Raw genomic sequence first — 6,203 nt, forward strand, 5'->3', positions numbered from 1 at the left:
GCTTGGCACAGAGCCAGTGCTCTCATGAAAATGTTTCACCCTGGTGTCTGCTGTGAGATGTGACTAGGAATAAGCAAAACAGGCTCTAACTTAAACATAAATAACACTTTATTACTTAAAACTACAGGAAAAAATAGGAAAGACTATAAGGAAAAAAAAAAGAAAAAAAAATTGAAAACCTTACAAAAACTACTTTTCTTCTTCTCCACTCTCTGACTTTTCTAATCTAATACATTCTCTCAAAACAACTGCTCAGCCCTGGCCCCACACGTCAGTATATTCAAACTGCAGTTCATGAAGAGGAAAAGGAGTCTTTCTTGTTCTATAGGCTTCTCGTGGAGACACACTGAGACTCTCGTGTGCTTCTCTGTCACTCCGGCACCGCCCGGAAAGTCTATTTGCTGCTTGTGACATGTTTCTTCTATGTCCAGTGCTCTCACTACTGAGACATGGCTAGAGCTGCTTTTAGGGTGGTCTTTCAAGGATGCTTTGTCTCACTCTAAAAAGGCACAGTCTCTGCTTTTGGGACAACTGTCCCCCCCATATTTTTCTAACTCCCTGGGGCCGGGGGTCTTCACAAATGAACCCTCTTGGTTTTGAGGCACTGCCTCCCCCTAAATGCAGTCTGTGTCACAGGAACAACTGAGTTTATGGCTGCAAGAAAAAGTTCAGCTAAAAGGCCACTCTAAATCATCTCTCTTTATCTAATCATCTCTACAATCTCTGGGCTAAAGTCCTTATCTCATCTCATCTCTCATCTCCCTTCTTATTCAGCTTCGAGGAGGATTAGCATTTTCGCAAGGCCTTAATCATGCAAGAAAGGGTTAAAAGTTTTCAGTCTCTGTTTGTCTTGGGAGATGATACTCTCACACATGCTGCTGCTGCGGCCGGCCGGGCTCTCTCTCTCTCTCCCCTTTCTTCTCTTGGCGGGCTGTTATCACATTCGGTGCCGCCGGCTCTCTCTCTCTCCGGGGGGGGGGGGGGGGGGGGGGGGGGGAAAGGGGCTGGCTGCTCGATATCTCGTGGGGCTCCCCCACCCTTCCATCTTCGAAGCTCTCTCTGTCTAGGCCCTGGCTCTAGGCCTCACCGCATGGCTGTCCCCTCCCCCGCCCAGCAGCAGCGGGCCGGGCGGGGGAGAGAGATCTGACCTCCTCGCCCGACGAGTCTTAAAGAGGAAATGCCAGGGCAGTGCCCTGCTTTTAACTCCTGTGTATTCTCGGAGGTGTGTCCAAACTCTACTGGCTACACCAGGTGTCAGTATGAAACTCAAAACTTTCATTGGTTTGACTACAGCTTCTCAGAATTCTCACTCTTTCCGGGTCAAACCATGACAATCTACTCTTCACCTCTGAGAATACACTTTCTAAAATTATCAACAGGACTACAAAACACTTCTACACAACAATACTTTAGATTCACTATGACTATTTATCTACTTTAACTTAGTACATGCTTTGTTTTTATTTTTCTTTGGTCTTATTTCACAGCTTTATCTCATTATTCTCTTGTAATTCGATTTCCCGGTCAGTGAACCAAAAAATGTCATGGTTTGAGCTTGGCACAGAGCCAGTGCTTCTCCTATGAAAATGCCTTCACCCTGGTGTTTGCTGTGAGATGTGACTAGGAATAAGCAAAACAGGCTTTAGCTTAAACATAAAGAACACTTTATTACCTAAAACTACAGGAAAAAAATAAGAAAGACTATAAGGAAAAGAGAAAAAAAATTGAAAACCTTACAAAAACTACTTTTCTTCTTCTCCACTCTCTGACTTTCTCAATCTAATACATTCTCTCAAAACAACTGCTCAGCCTTGGCCCCACACATTAGTATACTCAAACTGCAGTTCATAGAGAAGAAAAAGAGTCTTTCTTGTTCTATAAGCTTCTCGTGGAGACACACTGAGACTCTCGTGTGCTTCTCTGTCACTCTAGCACCGCCCGAAAAGTCTTTTTGCTGCTTGTGACACGTTCTTTCTATGTCCAGTGCTCTCACCACCGAAACATAGCCAGAGCTGCTTTTAGAGTAGTCTTTCAAAGATACCTTGTCTCACTCTAAAAAAGCACAGTCTCTACTTTTGAGACAACTGTCCCCCCCATATATTTCCAACCCCCTGAAACCAAAAAGTCCTCACAAATAAACCTTTTTAGTTTTGAAGCACTGCCTCTCCTTAAATACAGTCTGTGTCACAGAAACAACTGAGTTTATAACTACAAGAAAAAGTTTAGCTAAACAGCTACTCTAAATCATCTCTCCTCATCTAATCATCTCTACAATCTCTGAGCTAAAGTCTTATCTCATTTCATCTCTCATCTCCCTTCTTATTCAGCTTCGAAGAAAATTAGCATTTTCGCAAGGCCCCAATCATGTAAGAAAAAGTTAAAAGTTTTCAGTCTCTGTCTGTCCTGAGAGATGATACTCTCACACATGCTGCTGCTGCGGCCGGCCGAGCTCTCTCTCTCTCTCCCCTTTCTTCTCTTAGCGAGCTGTTATCACATTCGGTGCCGCCAGCTCTCTCTCTCTCCGGAGAGGGGAGAGAGGGGAAGGAGAAGAAAGGAGCTAGCTGCTCGATATCTCTTAAAGCTCCCCCACTCTTCTATCCTCGAAACCCCCTCTGTCTAAGCCCTGGCTCCAAGCTTCACCGCATAGCTGTCCCCTCCCTCGCCCAGCAGCAGCGGGCCGGGCGGGAGAGAGAGATCTGACCTCCTCGCCCGCCGAAGTCTAAAGAAGAAATGCCAAAGCAGTGCCCTGCTTTTAACTCCTGTGTATTCTCAGAAGTGTGTCTAAACTCTACTGGCTACACCAGGTGTCAGTATGAAACTCAAAACTTTCATTAGTTTGACTACAGCTTCTCAGAATTCTCACTCTTTCCTAGTCAAACCATAACAATTCCTGATTGTTGGATCCAAATTATTCCTAATTGCTGTAAGTTTCTTGTTCACTGCATGTATTATTTTGCTATGATGTTTCATCATACTTATAAAATTAAAAACTAAAAAAGAAGAGGAATTAACCCCTTATGAGCATTCAAGTAATGCAATATGTACATGAGAAATTTGGACAACTAATCATTTTGAATAATGCAATATTTACATGAGAAATTTGGAAAACAGATCATCACATCTAAATCCCAATAGGCTGTGTCACAGTGAAGCCTGATTAATTCATTAACTTCAGGAGAAGATGTGCCTGTGTTTTATCATCAGCAGTTCAAAGCAGTCACTTGTTCATTCCATCAGATACTGATCAGTTCTGAAAAAATGAGGCCCGGTGAAAGGAGAAATAACCTCATCACCGTGCAGCCTTTGTGGCCAGAGCAGGAGCAGCAGGAGGACTGCCAAGACATGGCTGTGGCTGGAAACTGACGGAGGCAATTTGCCAACAAAAGCCTCATGGCATCCTCACGGTACAGTGCTCCTACGAACCTTCTGCAGGTATTCCCTGTTCCAGCACCCAGGAGGACATTCAGTGATGTCAAAGATCAGCATTTCCAGCTCACAGACTTTCTCATCCTTCTCAACTCATTGGAAACAATGGTCATTTCTTTCCATTTCCCTAAGAGACATTGGACATTATTCTTTTGTTTTCTCATGCTGCAAAACCCTGTGTCAACGACTTGATAGAAATTGGTAGGTTTTGTTGATTGTAATTGGTCTTTTATCTATCTTATCCCATATCTAACAGATAACCAGTGATAACCTTGATGAGATAATACCCTCACAAGAGTGAGCTGTTTCAACATCAGAACATAGGAGCCTTTTTTAAATGAACGAAAAGGGGGAGATGTCATAGACAGGTAGAATAGTGATAAAAGAAAGGCCTTTTGAAATCAGGCCTTGTTCTGCCATATTCATAGCTGGCCTGTCATCTCTTCTGAGTGCAGCTAAGCAGTTACAAGTTCCCGTGTGAAGTTGTTTTGAGAATGAGACTTTGTGACCAGTCTATTCTGAGGGTGAAAAACAAATGCACCTGCAACAACAAGGGATTTGTCCCATGAGAATCAATGAAGAGGTAAACAATACAATAGAGAGATTTGATGCTCAAGTAAAATCTCTTTTATTAACCAATAATAGAATAACTGGCAAGAAATCAATGAACTAACTAAAGTTGCATACAAGGTCTGTCAAACTGTGTAAAATTAGCTGTGTAAATAAAAACTAAAGAGTTCTCCAGCTCAGGTGGTTCCTCTGGGATTTCAGTTCCCCCCTTCTTTGAGGCTTTGGGTTCCCTCTTCTTTGGGGCTTTGGGTTCCTTCTCTGGGATTTTGGGCTCCCTCTTCTTTGGGGCTTTGGTTTCCTTCCTCTCTGGTGCTTTGGTTTCCTTCTTCTCTGGAGCCTTGATTTCTTTCTTCTCTGGGATTTTGGTTTCCTTCTTCTCTGGGATTTTGGTTTTCTTCTTCTCTGGGAGTTTGGTTTCCTTCCTCTCTGATGCTTTGGTTTCCTTCTTCTCTGGGATTTTGGTTTCTTTCTTCTCTTGGGTCTTGGTTTTCCCCTTTGCTGGTATTGGAGCTTGCTTCCCAACACAGACACCCTTCTTTTCCTTCTTCTGCCTCTCTTCCTCCTCTAAGGCTTTTGCCTCCTCCTCGACCTTTTGAGCTGGCTCCTTCAGCTCCCTTCTGCAGACAAAATAGGAAACATGGCTGAGAGTCCCACCAGAACCTTGGGCTCCCTAGTCCTGGCTGGCCCTGCACTTCATTCCTTGACCCTGAGGCCATTCCTGTGAATTCTCCTCAACCCACAGAGGCTGGGAACATCCCAAGTGAGGAAATTGGTGGAAGGGGACCTCCAGGACCAGCCAAACCTGAGCTTTGCCATCATAAGGTGTTGGCTGTGCAAGCTCCCTCTGAAGGCACAGCCAGACCCCTCCAGCCCCTGCCAAAGGCTGATCCAGCAGCTCTCTGTGCTGGTGCCTGGAAATGCCCTTTGTCTCTTGGCTTCCCACTTTAAAGCAGAGCACAGATTGCTGACATCTGCTTAGCTCTCCTACAGTTCTTACTCAGCTCATTCAGCCCCCTTCTCCCTGGGCATAGCTGAGGCATGATTTTAAAGAGTTCAGATTTCAGCTGAGGGTTAGAAGCAAATCCCATTGATCAGGATGTAGGTTAGATAGGCAGACCATAGGTTAATGATTATGAGATGCTTAAGCTGGAGCTGATTGTTCTATTGTTTACCATTAGGAGCATCTTTCTAGAGGGAAGTGGAGGAAGTGAACTGGTATAAGAACATCTTGAAACCAGTAGAACAATGGTTAGCACCTGGGCTTGATGTCAATCAATCACTAAGTTGGGGACCTTGGATGGTGCCAGAGGGTCACAGAGACCTGATAAAGACCACTGACCCACTTCGAGACCATTGACCCAGTTCAAGGGAAGAATTGCACAGGAGTGAAGGACCAATGACCTCATTTGAATACAGAGCAGGGATGGGAGGTGCTGGGGTTGTGCAGATGTATTGTATGTAAGATCTTGGGAAATAAAGAGAGGGCAAAGAACCTTGGACAGCGCGGTCACGCCTTTTAGGGACGGCTCTGGTGCCACCCGCCGGTGTTAATAAACATCCCACAATCTAACTTTAATTAGTTAGAGAGTCTCTGTCCGTGATCTTCAGTTTTAACGACTCCTAGCCTGCTCCTTCATGAGAACAATCCTATCAGTCAGAAAGCAAAGGCTGCAGGAACTCCTCTCCTGCAAGACAGGCTCTTGTCAGCCAGATTTCCTGCTGGAACCCAGCTGGGACCAAGCAAACCAGTGCTGGCTGCCATGGAAACCATTGGAAGCAGCCTCATCCATCTCCTCCCCATGAAACCAACTTCAGCCTGGCCTGAAGAAGTCCTGCTGCACAGGCTTGCTTTAAGCAGCCTCCACTCCCAGCTCCACACTTGGCCTGTGTGTCCTGAGCTGGGCTGCCTTGCTGGAGCTGAGCTGCTCCTGTGCTTGCCTACGGCTGCAGCTGCAGGGGAGCCTAAAGGACAGGAGCCTTTCTGGCTGCTGTCCCACCATAAGGAGAACCCTGGCAGATCAGCAGTGCAAGGACTTCATCTGTGGCAGGAGCAGGACCCAAAGCAAGGTTTGCTCTGTGCCCCACGCCTGCCCATACCACAATCCCACTGTTCTGGTGAAGAAGGCAGATGATGAAGAAGATGCCACTCAACACCATGGACTTCAAGACACCTCTAGAGGTGGTGCCAAGGCAAGCCCAGAGCCCAG

Source organism: Zonotrichia leucophrys, unplaced genomic scaffold (genome assembly GCF_028769735.1).
Source record: "Zonotrichia leucophrys gambelii isolate GWCS_2022_RI unplaced genomic scaffold, RI_Zleu_2.0 Scaffold_687_26842, whole genome shotgun sequence".
Classification (NCBI taxonomy): Eukaryota; Metazoa; Chordata; class Aves; order Passeriformes; family Passerellidae; genus Zonotrichia; species Zonotrichia leucophrys.